The following is a 15,878-nucleotide window of genomic DNA, read 5'->3' on the forward strand; positions in this document are numbered from 1 at the left end:
TCAAAATTAAGATATAGGTTGCACAAATATTTAAGAAAAAAAAAGTTGTCTTTCGTGCATATAACCTGCCAGCCTCTCATGTTTTCAGTCCTTACCATTTATTTTTACCAAGGTGATGACTAAAACCTTGTCAAAAGCTCAAAAAAAAAAACAATCCAGGACAAGGCAGGTGTTTTCCCAAGTACCCCCAGTGTGGAGCTGTGTCAGCCACAAGTGTTTGCTCCCTCAGCCCAGCCCGGAGCAGGCTCCAGCTGCTGCCCAGGGGTTACCAAGGGACTCACCTGTTTCAAGCTGTAAATGCAGGTGGCCTGCACTGGAGTGCCAAAAAATGTGAAATATGTGACTCTCACCTTGAATAGCGATCGATCTTCTCAGGGGAGCCCCTCACCCAGGATGGGGGGCTCTGCCACGGATTTCATCCCTCTGCATCTGAAAGAAAGTTGGGACAAAAGTCAGAGTGCTGCAGGATACCTTGACAGCTCCACACATCTTGTGGCAATCTAGGAATACCCTCTACAGTCTAACTACACCCCACATCACAAATTTCAAGCCCCCAGCACTATTATCCTATTACCCCCACACCCAGACTGAGCATCAAGGCAGAGCAGCTCCAGGCCAAACACACACCAACACCCGTGACACAGCACAGGACAAACGAGGGGACACAACAGGGATAGAAAACTCTGGCAAGAAGAATGACCCTGAGGGTCCAGAGAACTCGGAATGAGATGACCGAGGTAAGATGGAAGGTGAGCTGGCCAGGCTCAGAGAACCCTGCAGGAACAAGATGCCATCGGGATGACTTATCCCAAGAAATGCAGAGATGGATGCCCGAGAACCCTACGGTCAGAATCCTCGACCTGTCTTTGCATTCTCACAAGACCTAACCCGCCGAATGGATCAGGGCGGTGCACGGCTGTCAGTACAGCTCAGAACAAGACCTGAAAAGGCATCGGACTGGATGCTTGTGAAGAGAGATGGATTCTGATGAGTGTCCGAGCAGCTGAGACAAAGGCACCTGGCTGAGGAGCACAGAGATCAGAAATGCTAAGACTGGTGCCAGAGGTTTTGACAGGCCCCTGAAGGGCTAAGGGAAAAGACAGCACACACAAGACACCCAAGACACAGAGTGCACAACAGACACAACACACACCAGGACTGCTCTGCCCTGCACACCTCGGCACTGTGATCCAGAATGAGACTCTCCCTGGATGAAACCTAAGGGGTCACAGCTTAGACATCCCTGTCTTCAAACCTGACTCAAAAAACCTTGCTAGTGACCCCACACTCTTCTTTCATGCCCTCTACGGCTCTGAGCTCTCCACTTATCTCTCAGATGTCTGGGGAGGTGCATCCACGCCGGGTCCCAAAGAAGGCTGCCTCTCCCTCGGGGAAATTCCTGCTGTGACCAGGCTGGTGTCTCCTCGTCAGCTACAATAAAGAGAACTAAACGTGACCCTGTGCTCTTAGCAGCACATCAGCCAGAAACCAGCAATTCTGCTACTCACAGTCTCCTAAGCTTGCCTGTGTCCTCGGCCCTGTGCTTCAGCTGCGCTCAGAGGCCAACGCCGGCGTCGCAGGGTCTGGTCTAAAAATAAAGACAAAGAACAGAGCTGTAACACGGCCACCATTTACACCTCCCCTGCAAATCAAAACAGTGACCGACCTTCTCAGGGGAGCCCCCTCACCCAGGATGGGGGGCTCTGCCACAGATTTCATCCACCTGCATCTGAAAGAAAGTCAGAACAACAGTCAGAGTGCGGCAGGATACCTTGACAGCTCCACATATCTTGTGGAAATCTAGGAATACCCTCGACAGCCCTGCTACACTCCACATCACAAATTTCAGGCCCCCAGCACTATTATCCTATTACCCCTACACCCAGACTGAGCATCAAGGCAGAGCAGCTCCCGGCCAAACACACACCAACACCCGTGACACAGCACAGGACAAACGAGGGGACACAACAGGGACAGAAAACTCTGGGCAAGAAGAATGACCCTGAGGGTCCAGAGAACTCGGAATGAGATGACCGAGGTGAGACTGAAGGTGAGCTGGCCAGGCTCAGAGAACCCTGCAGGAACAAGATGCCATCGGGATGACTTATCCCAAGAAATGCAGAGATGGATGCCCGAGAATCCTACGGTCAGAATCCTCTACCTGCCTTTGCATTCTCACAAGACCTAACCCGCCGGAATGGATCAGGGCGGTGCACGGCTGTCAGTACAGCTCAGAACAAGACCTGAAAAGGCATCGGACTGGATGCTTGTGAAGAGAGATGGATTCTGATGAGTGTCCGAGCAGCTGAGACAAAGGCACCTGGCTGAGGAGCACAGAGATCAGAAATGCTAAGACTGATGCCAGGGGTTTTGACAGGCCCCTGAAGGGCTAAGGGAAAAGACAGCACACACAAGACACCCAAGACACAGAGTGCACAACAGACACAACACACACCAGGACTGCTCTGCCCGGCACACCTCGGCACTCTGATCCAGAATGAGACTTTCTGTAGCCTAAGCGGTCACTTCTTGGACATCCCTGTCACCAAAAATGACTCAAAAAATCCCTCCCGGTGGCCCCTGATCCCACACCCCGCTTTCAAGCCCTCCCTGGCTCCGAGCCCTCCACTTATCTCTTGGACGTCTAGGGAGGTGAATCCACGCTGGGTGGCAAAGAAGGCCGCCTCTCCCTCAGGGAAATTCCTGCTGTTGCTGGGCTGTTGTCTCCTACACAGCTACAATAAAGAAAACCAAACATCAAAGCATAATCTTGGCAGCCCATCACCCAAAACCCGACAATTCTGCTACTCACTGTCTCCTAAGCTTGCCCGTGTCCTCGGCCCCGTGCTTCAGCTGCGCTCAGAGGCCAACGCCGGCGTCGCAGGGTCTGCCTGGGTAAAGAGCAGACAAGGTGACGTGGCAGCGCTGGAACTTGAGGGGACCATCCCTCCTTCTCCTCCCTGACTCACCTCAACTCCTCGGCCGTTATCCAAGACTACCTGGATGGGGCCTTCACAAGGAGAAGATCAAGGCTCCATCACAGACTCCTGGAATGCTCCCGGAGGGCTCACGGGTGAGGTGACCCGGGTCTGTCGTCCGGTTGGTGAGAGGGGAGCTCGGCCTCCTGCGAGTGGACTCCCTAAAACACACGATAACGGAGGCTTAGAGTTGCACCAGCGAGTGAGGCTTGAACAATAGCAACTGCTTCTGTCCACCCATCGCTGCTCACCTCGCCCACGTCAGCTTGACTGCTGAGATCCGGCTTTACCACCTAAAAATAAAGACAAAGAACAGAGATGTAACACAGCCATCATTTACACCTCCCCTGCAAATCAAAACAGTGACTGACCTTCTCAGGGGAGCCCCTCACCCAGACTGGGGGGCTCTGCCACAGATTTCATCCCTCTGCATCTGAAAGAAAGTTCGGACAAAAGTCAGAGTGCTGCAGGATACCTTGACAGCTCCACACATCTTGTGGCAATCTAGGAATACCCTCTACAGTCTAACTACACCCCACATCACAAATTTCAAGCCCCCGGCACTATTACCCTCGTACCCCTACACCCAGACTGAGCAGCAAGGCAGAGCAGCTCCCGGCCAAACACACACCAACACCCGTGACACAGCACAGGACAAACGAGGGGACGCAACAGGGACAGAAAACTCTGGGCAAGAAGAATGACCCTGAGGGTCCAGAGAACTCGGAATGAGATGACCGAGGTGAGAAGGAAGGTGAGCTGGCCAGGCTCAGAGAACCCTGCAGGAACAAGATGCCATCGGGATGACTTATCCCAAGAAATGCAGAGATGGATGCCCGAGAACCCTACGGTCAGAATCCTCGACCTGTCTTTGCATTCTCACAAGACCTAACCCGCCGGAATGGATCAGGGCGGTGCACGGCTGTCAGTACAGCTCAGAACAAGACCTGAAAAGGCATCGGACTGGATGCTTGTGAAGAGAGATGGATTCTGATGAGTGTCCGAGCAGCTGAGACAAAGGCACCTGGCTGAGGAGCACAGAGATCAGAAATGCTAAGACTGATGCCAGAGGTTTTGACAGGCGCCTGAAAAGACTAAAGGAAAAGACAAGACACCCAAAAGACACAAAGTGCACAACAGACACAACACACCCTGGGACTGCTCTGCCCTGCACACCTCAGCACTGTGATCCAGAATGAGACTTTCCCTTATTGTAGCCTAAGGGGTCACATCTGGGACATCCCCATCTCCAAACCCGACTCAAAAAATCCCTCCCGCTGACCCCTGCCCTGGCACCCCGCTTTCATCCTCTCCCTAGTTCCGAGCCCTCCACTTATCTCTCAGATGTCTGGGGAGGTGAATCCACGCTGGGTCCCAAAGAAGGCCGCCTATGCCTCTGGGAAATTCCTCCTGTCACTTGCCTGCTGTCTCCTAGTCAGCTACAATAAAGAAAACCAAACATCAAAGCATAATCTTAGCTGCACATCAGCCAAAAACCAGCAGCTCTGCTACTCACCGTCTCTTAAGCAGGACCGGGTCCTCGGGCCCCGTGTGTGCTTCAGCTGAGCTCGGAGGCCGACGCTCGCAGCGCCAAAGCCTTAGAGGCATTACTGGCACTGAGCCCACCCACCGTGGCCTCCATTAGGGCTGTGAGCATCCCCGGTCAGAGCAGGACAGGAACGCAGGGTGGACATCCCCGGTGAACCTCAACCCTGTGGACTCGGCCCCACCACTGTCACTTCCTGCCTGGCCCTAGCTTAGGGTTACTGCCTGCACCTCTCAGGACTTCTGGCATTGCCTTGCCATTAGGATTGCTGCCTGCACCTGCTCTCAGGGAAACAGTGTTGGAAGCAGCACTGTGAGGACCGGGATACCTGTACTCTGACTTGTATCCTAGGCTGTACCCCTGATTTTCACTGTGTGTTCTCTAGTCCTTCAGTCCTTTACCTCAGCCTCTGTGTGCATCACTGTAACCTCCCCCCTTCTGAACCCTGCTTCTTCAGAGCCCTAGACCTTGCAGCCGGGGACGCTCTGCACCGTTAGGGTCCCAAGAGCTGTCCCGCACGCAGGACAGGTACATCCACAGTTGTTCCCTGCCTACCCTAAACGTGGCCCTGAGACAGGGCAGAGGCTGACAGAGCCGAACTCTTTGCGGTGGCAAAAGGCACGAAGCCTTACCAACCGCCGCCTCGAGAGGGAAATCAGGAGCACTTCCACCGGCTGCGGAGAGACAGGGAATCCCAGGGTGGGTGGGGCGGGAAACCCCCGTTATCCCCAGCCCTGCTGGATCCTGCTCCCCACTATCGCTTCCTGCCTGGCCCTAGCCTGACAGTGTCTGCACAGGTCAGAGCTTCTGGTGTGTTCCTGCACTAGGGCTGCTGCCTGCACCTGCTCTCAGGGGAAGTGTGCTGGTAGCAGTGCTGTGAGGGCCGCTACACCTGTACTCTGACTTGTATCCTAGCCTGTTCCCCTGGTTTTCACCGTGTGTCCTCTAGTCCTTGAGTCCTTTACCTCAGCCTCTGTGTGTGTGGCTACACCTCCCCCCTTCTAAACCCAACTTCTTTAGAGCCCTACACCTCGCAGCCAGGCCTTCTGGCATTGTCCTGCATAAGGGCTCCTGCCTGTACCCGCACTCAGGGAAACGGGCATGTCTTTAGGGCTACTCCTTCGGGTTTGGGTCGGGCTGGTACACCTGTACTCTCAATTGGCACATCTTGGACATCCCTATCTCCAAACCTGACTCAAAAACCCCTCCTGACAAGTCCTGACCCAGCACTCCACTTTCATCCCCTCTGTGGCTCTGAACCCTCCACTTATCTCTTGGACGTCTGGGGATGAGAATCCATGTCGGGTGCCACAGAAGGCCGCCTCGCCCTCTGGGAATTTCCTGCTGTCACCGGGCTGCTGTCTCTTATTCGGCTACAAGAAATAAAACAAACATCGATGTATGATCTCAGCAGATCTGTTGGCCAATCGGTCAGGGCGTAAGACAAGTGGACCACCTCAAACACACAAACAATAACATAAGCTGAAGAGTTACACCGGAAACACCACTACACTTAACTGCATAAATACATAAATTTTCAAACAGACAACCCCAAAAAAATTCCAGCAAAAAAAGCCAACTCTTATCACCCCCAGTCAAACTACTGAATATAATAAAAACAACCCCACGTCCAATCCCCTCAATAATACTCCAGAACATATACCCAGAGCGCCCCCAAAGTTAAAGACCTCCCGCTAGCCAAATAAAAAGGAAAAAGCCCATGTCTTGCAACCTATATTAATTCATTAACTTAAAGCTTTAAAAATAAACATTAAAGTTTAAACCTTTAGATAACACTAGCACACCATAGACGCCAATCCCATCACTACATGCCAAACCAAAACTTATTTCAACCTTTTGTGCTGCTGCTGCTCGGCACAAAGGTTTGTCCCTCAGCACCTCCTGAAGTAATGTTCCACGCCCAAGGCCTCCCCCAGCCCCTGTGAGATGAACTCACCATCCTTCCATGAGCCTCACCTGGGAGCCCAGCATAAACCCCTCTCCTCCCGCAGCTCCGTGCCAAACTGAGCTCGGGCTCCCCTCTTAAAGCAGTGCTGGCAGGACCCGCCCCCTCGTTATCCTTTACAGCTTCCACCTGTCCCCTCATCAGTGTGACAGCTCTCACCTGGGGCTGCTCTGTCCCCTCATCAGTGTGACAGCTCTCACCTGGGGCTGCTCTGTCCCCTCAATCAGCCTGTGACAGCTCTCACCTGCAGCTGCTGCCAGTCCCTGCCGCTCATTTCCTGGACATTGCACTGTGTGCACTGACACGCTGGGGCACCGGGCTTTCCTTGCTGTGAATAAGGATCCCTCTTCTCCTGCACGTGCCCAAGGCTGAAACTGGGATTCCACCTCCTAAATTCCGTTTGTGTGAGGTTCACAATTCCTAAGGAAATTTCCCAGCAATCGTTACCCTTCATTTACATTTTCTCCTTTGGAATCATTACTACCTTGTCTTTCTGTGCAAGGGTTTCCAAACGTTCATTGAGAGTTCAGTAGCCGGGTTGGCTTGTTTATAACATAGCTGACAATCCCAGGCTCAATCCAAACACCCAGAGATACAGGGAAATATGGAGACAGTTTATAAATACTGCCCACCTCTGACCCTGAATTCTTCATCGCACATCCTCGGAGCAGATTTACTCCATCCTTTCTTCCCAGCAGCACCTCTCCAGCACAAATCTCACTTCTCACACCTGTTTCTTCCCACAAACCAAACAGAAATCTACTACAGGGCGAGGCGGGGAGGGGCAAGGCCGGTCTCGGCGCAGAGCCCCCGGGCCCTCAGGGCGGGCCGGGGGGACCGGAGCAGAGCCCGGGCCGGGTTGGAGCCGGAGCCGGTCTGAGGGCGGAGGCCCCGGGCCCTCAGCGCGGGCCGGGGGGCGGGGGCGGTTCCCGGGGCCCGCTGTCCAATCAGCACTGCCGATGCCTCAGCGAGCCCGCCAATCGCGGGGATTCAAAAGGGTGGCGGAAGTAGCTGCTGCTCTATGGGCTCGGTGAGGAACGCCCCGGTGGGGTCCCGGCGCCGTGCACTTGGGACCCGCCCCGCGCCCCTGAAGCCGCGCCCCCGGTACTGCCCGGCCCCGGCTGCCTCCGGCCCCGCCTCACAGAGCCCCGGCTCCGCCCCGGCCCCGCCCCGAGCCCGCCCCGGCTCTGCCCCTGCTCCGCCCCGAGCCCACCCCGAGCCCGCCCCGGCTCCGCCCCGAGCCCGCCCCGGCTCCGCCCAGAGCCCGCCCCGAGCCCGCCTCGGCTCCGCCCCGAGCCCGCCTCGGCTCCGCCCCGAGCCCGCCTCGGCTCCGCCCCGAGCCCGCCTCGGCTCCGCCCCGAGCCCGCCCCGGATCCGCCCCGGATCCGCCCCGAGCCCGCCCCGGATCCGCCCCGAGCCCGCCCCGGCTCCGCTCCGAGCCCGCCCCGGCTCCGCCCCGAGCACGCCCCGGCTTGGGGGGCGGGACCATCGCCCGCGACCCCGCCCCGCCCCTCGCAGCTGAGCCGAGCCGAGCCGAGCCGAGCCGAGGTTGCTCGCGGCCCTGCGCGGAGCCAGGCGGGGCCGGGAATGGGAGCGGGCGTTCTGGTTCGGGTCCTGTCAGTGTCGGCTGCGGCTCCCGAGAGGTGCGGCCCCCCCCGGCGGGCGGGTTGTGGGTCTCGGGGCCTGAGGCCCAAGCTGGCGTTGCGGTCGGGATCGGGACCGGGATCGCTGCGGGCGGCAGGAGCCGCTCCTGCTCCGCCTGCAGCCGGAGCTGCGCTGGGGTCCTGCCGGGGCTCTGGGCACGGGAGGACGGCGGCGGCGATTTCCTCTGATAACCTCTGATATCGACCCCCCCACAGCATCATTGATCCCCACCCGAGTGTCACTGACCCCCCCAATGTCATTGATGCCCCCCCAATATTCCATTGATCTTCCCTCACCGTCACTGACCCCCCCCAATATTCCACTGATCTCCCCACTTGATCCCGCCCTTTTTCTCCCCTCACGTTTCCCGCCTTTTTTCTCCCCTCACGTTTCCCGCCCTTTTTCTCCCCTCACGTTTCCCGCACTTTTTCGTGGGGAACGACCCCTGAGGGGTCCTGTGGAAGGATTCTGGAGGTCCGAGGGGTGAATTTGGGGTTTGGAGGGAGGTTTTGGGGGGGTCCCAGGGATGGATTTGGGGGTTTTTGGGGGTCCAAGGGATGGATTTGGGGGTCCCGGTGTGGATCTGGGGTCCTGGGGAGGTTTTGGGGGGTCCCAGGGGTGGATTTGGGTTTCATGGGGAGGGGTTCGGGGGTTTTTTTGGGGCCTCAGGGGTGAATTTGGGGTCCGGGGAGAGGTTTGGGGGGTTTTTCGGGGTCCCAGGGGGTGAATTTGGGGTCTGGGGAGGGGTTTTTGGGGGTCCCTCACCTGCAGGGCGTCGCGGGGGGTGGCAGGGGAGGGGGCAGCAGGGGGGGCCCAGCGCCCACCCCCCCTTGGGCTTCAGGAGGGCGTCGATGAGACCGAAACAGCTCGGGGGGGGGGGTGGACAAAAACGGGGGGGGGTCACGGGCTGGAACCCCCCAGTGCCCCCCAAACCACCCCCAGGGCCCCCCCGACCTCCAGGAGCCCGCAAAACCCACCTCAGGTTCCTGTGATGCCTCAAATGGGCTGCCCAAACCTCCCGAAGATCCCCCAAAAACACCCAAAGCAGCCCCCAGGACTCCCCCCAGACCCGCCAAAACCCCCCAAACCCCTCCAGGACAACTCGGGACCCCCAGGACCCCCCAAAATCCGCCCCCCCCCTCCCCCTGAGGCCTCGTTTGACCCGCTCCACGTTGCGGACAGGCACCAGCTGATCAAGCCACAAGCACCAGCACCTGCGGGACTGGGATGGACTGGGAGCACTGGGAGGGTGATCAGAGAGAACTGGGATGGACGGGGAGTGGACTGGGATGAACTGGCAGGCGTGTGTGGGGGTCGATGGTGGGCACACGGTGCCTTACTGGTCTATACTGGGATGGGTCCAATGGCCCCAGGGGAGGGGGTGTGGCCACACTGGTCCAGACTGGGAGGGGTGTCACCATGGCGCCGGAGGCGGAGTCGAGGATACGAGCGAGACAGGGACACCTAGGGGACAGCCAGGGCACCCAGAGGGACACCCAGGGCACCCCCAGGGACACCTAGGGGACCTCCAGGGCACCCCCAGGGACACCTAGGGGACAGCCAGGGCACCCCAGGGACACCCAGGGCACCCCCAGGGACAGCTAGGGGACAGCCTGGGCACCCTAGGGACACCTAGGGGAAAGCCAGGGCACCCCCAGGGACACCTAGGGGACAGCCAGGGCACCCCCAGGGACACCTAGGGGACAGCCAGGGCACCCCAGGGACAGCCAGGGCACCCCCAGGGACACCTAGGGGACAGCCAGGGCACCCCAGGGAATGCCAGGGCACCCCCAGGGACACCAAGGGGACACCCAGGGCACCTCCAGGGACACCTAGGGGACAGCCAGGGCACCACCAGGGACACATAGGGGACAGCCAGGGCACCCCAGGGACACCTAGGGGACAGCCAGGGCACCCCAGGGACAGCCAGTGCACCCCAGGGACACATAGGGGACAGCCAGGGTACCCCAAGGGGCACCTAGGGGACAGCCTGGGCACCCCTAGGGCACCCCAGGGACACCCAGGGCACCCCCAGGGACACGTAGGGGACAGCCAGGGCACACCAGGGACAGCCAGGGCACCCCCAGGGACACCTAGGGGACAGCCAGGGCACCCCAGGGACACCCAGGGCACGCCCAGGGACAGCTAGGAGACAGCCTGGGCACCCTAGAGACACCTAGGGGAAAGCCAGGGCACCCCCAGGGACACCAAGCGGATAGCTAGGGCACATCCAGGGACACATAGGGGACAGCCAGGGCACCCCAGGGACACCTAGGGGACAGCCAGGGCACCCCGGGAAACCCAGGGCACCCCCAGGGACACGTAGGGGACAGCCAGGGCACACCAGGGACAGCCAGGGCACCCCCAGGGACACCTAGGGAACGGCCAGGGCACCCAAGGGACACCCAGGGCACCCCCAGGGACAGCTAGGGGACAGCCTGGGCACCCTAGGGACACCTAGGGGAAAGCCAGGGCACCCCCAGGGACACCAAGGGGATAGCCAGGGGACATCCAGGGACACCTATGTAACAGCCAGGGCACCCCCAGGGACACCAAGGGGACAGCCAGGGCACCTCCAGGGACACCTAGGGGACAGGCAGGTCACCCCCAGGGACACCAAGGGGACAGCCACGGCACCCCAGGGACACCTAGGGGACAGCCAGGGCACCCCAGGGACAGCCAGGGTACCCCCAGGGACCCCTAGGGGACAGGCAGGGCACCCCAGGGACAGCGGGGGCACCCCTAGAGCACCTCAGGGACACCCAGGGCACCCCCAGTGACACGTAGGGTACAGCTAGGGCACACCAGGGACAGCCAGGGCACCCCCAGGGACGACTAGGGAACAGCCAGGGACCCCCAGGGACAGCCAGGGCACCCCAGGGACGCCTTGGGGACAGCAAGGCACCCCAAGGACACCTAGGGGACAGCCAGGGCACCCCAGGGACACCTAGGGGACATCAAGGGCACCCCAGAGGCAGCCACGGCACCCCACAGATAGCCAGGGAACCCCCAGGGACACCTAAGGGACAGCCAGGGCACCCCCAGGGACACCTAAGGAACAGCCAGGGCACCCCCAGGGACACCTATGGGACAGCCAGGGCAGCCCTGGGACACCTACGGGACAGCCAGGGCACCCCCAGGGACACCTATAGGAAAGCCTGGGCACCCCAGGGACAGCCAGGGCACCCCAGGGACACCTAGGGGACAGCCAGGGCCCCCCAGGGACACCTAGAAGACAGCCAGGGCACCACAGGAACAGCCAGGGCACCCCCGGGGACACCCAGGGGACCCCAGGGACACCTAGGCGACAGCCAGGGCACCCAGAGGGACACCCAGGGCACCCCCAGGGACACCTAGGGGACAGCCAGGGCACTCCCAGGGACACCTAGGGGACAGGCAGGGCACCCTTGGGACAGCCAGGGCTCCCCCAGGGACAACTAGGGGACAGCCAGGGACCCCCAGGGACACCTAGGTGACAGCCAGGGCACTCCCAGGGACACCTAGGGGACAGGCAGGGCACCCTAGGGTCAGCCAGGGCTCCCCCAGGGACAACTAGGGGACAGCCAGGGTACCCCCAGGGACACGTAGGGGACAGCTAGAGCACACCAGGGACAGCCAGGGCACCCCCAGGGACACCTAGGGGACAGGCAGGTCACCCCCAGGGACACCTAGGGGACAGCCAGGGCACCCCAGGGACAGCCAGGGTACCCCCAGGGACCCTAGGGGACAGCCAGGGTACCCCCAGGGACACGTAGGGGACAGCTAGGGCACACCAGGGACAGCCAGGGCATCCCCAGGGACACCAGAGCACCCCCAGGGACACTTAGGGTACACCCAGGGCCCCCCCAGGGACAGACAAGGCACCCCTAGGGACACCTATGGGACAGCCAGGGACCCCCAGGGACAGCCAGGGCACCCCCAGGGACACCTAGGGGACAGCCAGGGCACCCCAGGGAAAGCCAGGGCACCCCAGGGACACCTAGGGGACAGCCAGGGACCCCCAGGGACAGCCAGGGCACCCCCAGGGACTCCAGGGCATCCCCAGGGACACCTCGGGGAAAGGCAGGGCACCCCCAGGGACACCTAGGGGACAGCAAGGCACCCCAGGGACACCCTGGGCACCCCTAGGGACACCTATGGGACAGCCAGGGACCCCCAGGGACAGCCAGGGCACCCCCAGGGACACCTAGGGGACAGCCAGGGCACCCCAGGGACGCCTTGGGGACAGCAAGGCACCCCAAGGACACCTAGGGGACAGCCAGGGCACCCCAGGGACACTCAGGGCACCCCAGGGACACATAAGGGACAGCCAGGGTACCCCAGGGACACCAAGGGGACAGCCAGGGCACCCCCAGGGACACCTAGGGGACAGGCAGGGCACCCCAGGGACAGCCAGGGCCCCCCCAGGGATAGCCAGGGCATCCCCGGGGACACCCAGGGCACCCCCAGGGACACCAAGGGGACAGCCAGGGCACCTCCAGGGACACCTATGGGACAGCCAGGGCACCCCCAGGGACACCAAGGGGACAGCCAGGGCACCTCCAGGGACACCTAGGGGACAGGCAGGTCACCCCCAGGGACACCTAGGGGACAGCCAGGGCACCCCAGGGACACCCAGGGCACCCCCAGGGACACGTAGGGGACAGCTAGGGCACACCAGCGACAGCCAGGGCACCCCCAGGGACACTTAGGGGACAGCCAGGGCCCTCCCAGGGACACCAGGGTACACCCAGGGCCCCCCCAGGGACAGACAAGGCACCCCTAGGGACACCTATGGGACAGCCAGGGACCCCCAGGGACAGCCAGGGCACCCCCAGGGACACCTAGGGGACAGCCAGGGCACCCCAGGGAAAGCCAGGGCACCCCAGGGACACCTAGGGGACAGCCAGGGACCCGCAGGGACAGCCAGGGCACCCCCAGGGACTCCAGGGCATCCCCAGGGACACCTAGGGGACAGCCAGGGCACCCCCAGGTACAGCCAGGGGACAGCCAGGGCCCCCCCAGAGGTTGAAGGGGCCCCCCCGCTCCAAACCCAGCACGGATGCCTGCGTTGCGGCCCCCCAAAAACCCATGGCCGCCCCTCGAGCTGATATCGACCCCCCCACAGCATCATTGATCCCCACCCGAGTGTCACTGACCCCCCCAATGTCATTGATGCCCCCCCAATATTCCATTGATCCTTCCTCAGCGTCGCTGACCCCCCCCAAAATTCCATTGATCCCCTCCACTTGATCCCGCCCTTTTTCTCCCCTCACGTTTCCCGCCCTTTTTCTCCCCTCACGTTTCCCGCACTTTTTCGTGGGGAACGACCCCTGAGGGGTCCTGTGGAAGGATTCTGGAGGTCCGAGGGGTGAATTTGGGGTTTGAAGGGAGGTTTTGGGGGGTCCCAGGGATGGATTTGGGGGGTTTTGGGGGTCCAAGGGATGGATTTGGGGGTCCCGGGGTGGATCTGGGGTCCTGGGGAGGTTTTGGGGGGTCCCAGGGGTGGATTTGGGGTTCATGGGGAGGGGTTTGGGGGTTTTTTGGGGCCTCAGGGGTGAATTTGGGGTCCGGGGAGAGGTTTTGGGGGTTTTTTTGGGGTCCCAGGGGTGAATTTGGGGTCTGGGGAGGGGTTTTTGGGGGTCCCTCACCTGCAGGGCGTCGCGGGGGTGGCAGGGGGAGGGGGCAGCGGGGGGGGCCCAGCGCCCACCCCCCCTTGGGCTTCAGGAGGGCGTCGATGAGACCGAAACAGCTCGGGGGGGGGGGGGGGGGGGTCAAAAACGGGGGGGGGTCACGGGCTGGAACCCCCCAGTGCCCCCCAAACCACCCCCAGGGCCCCCCCGACCTCCAGGAGCCCGCAAAACCCTCCTCAGGTTCCTTTGATGCCTCAAATGGGCCGCCCAAACCTCCCGAAGATCCCCGAAAAACACCCACAGCAGCCCCTTGAGACTCCCCGCAGACCCCCCAAACCCCTCCAGGACAACTCGGGACCCCCAGGACCCCCCAAAATCCGCCCCCCCCTCCCCCTGAGGCCTCATTTGACCCGCTCCACGTTGCGGACAGGCACCAGCTGATCAAGCCACAAGCACCAGCACCTGCGGGACTGGGATGGACTGGGAGCACTGGGAGGGTGATCAGAGAGAACTGGGATGGACGGGGAGTGGACTGGGACGAACTGGCAGGCGTGTGGGGGTCCATGGTGGGCACACGGTGCCTTACTGGTCTGTACTGGGATGGGTCTAATGGCCCCAGGGGAGGGGGTGTGGCCACACCGGTCCAGACTGGGAGGGGTGTCACCATGGCGCCGGAGGCGGAGTCGAGGATACGAGCGAGGCAGGGACACCTAGGGGACAGCCAGGGCACCCCCAGGGACACCTAAAGGACAGCCAGGGCACCCCAGGGACACCTAGGGGACAGCCAGGGCACCCACAGGGACACTCAGGGCACCCCAGGGACACCTAGGGGACATCAAGGGCACCCCAGAGGCAGACACGGCACCCCACAGATAGCCAGGGAACCCCCAGGGACACCTAAGGGACAGCCAGGGCACCCCCAGGGACACCTAAGGAACAGCCAGGGCAGCCCTGGGACACCTACGGGACAGCCAGGGCACGCCCAGGGCACCCCAGGGACACCCAGGGCACCCCCAGGGACACCCAGGGCACCCCCAGGGACACCGAGGAGACAGCCAGGACCCCCAGGGACACCTAGAAGACAGCCAGGGCACCACAGGAACAGCCAGGGCACCCCCGGGGACACCCAGGGGACCCAGGGACACCTAGGGGAACAGCCAGGGCACCCAGAGGGACACCCAGGGCACCCCCAGGGACACCTAGGGGACAGCCAGGGCACTACCAGGGACACCTAGGGGACAGGCAGGGCACCCTAGGGTCAGCCAGGGCTCCCCCAGGGACAACTAGTGGACAGCCAGGGAACCCCCAGGGACACCTAGGGGACAGTCAGGGCACTCCAGGGACACCTAGGGGACAGCCAGAGCACCCCAAGGACAGCCAGGGCACCCCCAGGGACACCTCGGGGACAGGCAGGGCACCCCCAAGGACATCTAGGGAACAGCAAGGCACCCCAGGGACACCCTGGGCACCCCCAGGGACACCAAGGGGACAGCCAGAGCACCCCCAGGGACACCTAGGGGACAGCTAGGGCACCCCAGGGACAGCCAGGGCCCCCCCAGGGATAGCCAGGGTATCCCCGGGGACACCTAGGGGACAGCCAGGGCACCCCAGGGACACCCAGGGCACCCCCAGGGACACCAAGGGGACAGCCAGGGCACCTCCAGGGACACCTATGGGACAGCCAGGGCACCCCCAGGGACACCAAGGGGACAGCCACGGCACCCCAGGGACACCTAGGGGACAGCCAGGGCACCCCAGGGACAGCCAGGGTACCCCCAGGGACCCCTAGGGGACAGCCTGGGCACCCCCAGGGACAGCCGGGGCACCCCTAGAGCACCTCAGGGACACCCAGGGCACCCCCAGGGACACGTAGGGGACAGGCAGGGCACCCTTGGGACAGCCAGGGCTCCCCCAGGGACACCTAGGGGACAGCCAGGGACCCCCAGGGACACCTAGGTGACAGCCAGGGCACTCCCAGGGACACCTAGGGGACAGGCAGGGCACCCTAGGGTCAGCCAGGGCTCCCCCAGGGACAACTAGGGGACAGCCAGGGTACCCCCAGGGACACGTAGGGGACAGCTAGAGCACACCAGGGACAGCCAGGGCACCCCAAGGGACACCTAGGGGACAGG

At 61.8% G+C, this 15,878-nt stretch overlaps 2 long non-coding RNA genes across 2 annotated transcripts; both read right to left on the reverse strand.

Annotated features, from left to right (window-relative positions):
- Positions 1 to 2,050: 2,050 nt before the first annotated feature.
- LOC136304539 (uncharacterized) lies at positions 2,051 to 3,135 on the reverse strand. The gene is made up of 3 exons (XR_010724643.1): positions 2,970 to 3,135; positions 2,813 to 2,891; positions 2,051 to 2,735 (listed from the first exon to the last, which is right to left on the reverse strand). It is a non-coding gene; the product is annotated as an uncharacterized lncRNA (long non-coding RNA).
- Positions 3,136 to 4,049: 914 nt separating this feature from the next.
- On the reverse strand, positions 4,050 to 7,347 carry LOC136304535 (uncharacterized). Its single transcript, XR_010724639.1, has 3 exons — positions 7,123 to 7,347; positions 6,735 to 6,910; positions 4,050 to 5,897 (listed from the first exon to the last, which is right to left on the reverse strand). It is a non-coding gene; the product is annotated as an uncharacterized lncRNA (long non-coding RNA).
- Between the last annotated feature and the right edge of the window lie 8,531 nt (positions 7,348 to 15,878).

The sequence above is a fragment of the Chamaea fasciata genome, unplaced genomic scaffold (assembly GCF_029207755.1).
Source record: "Chamaea fasciata isolate MVZ Bird 193981 ecotype frontalis unplaced genomic scaffold, bChaFas1.0.hap1 SCAF_116, whole genome shotgun sequence".
Lineage (NCBI taxonomy): Eukaryota > Metazoa > Chordata > Aves > Passeriformes > Sylviidae > Chamaea > Chamaea fasciata.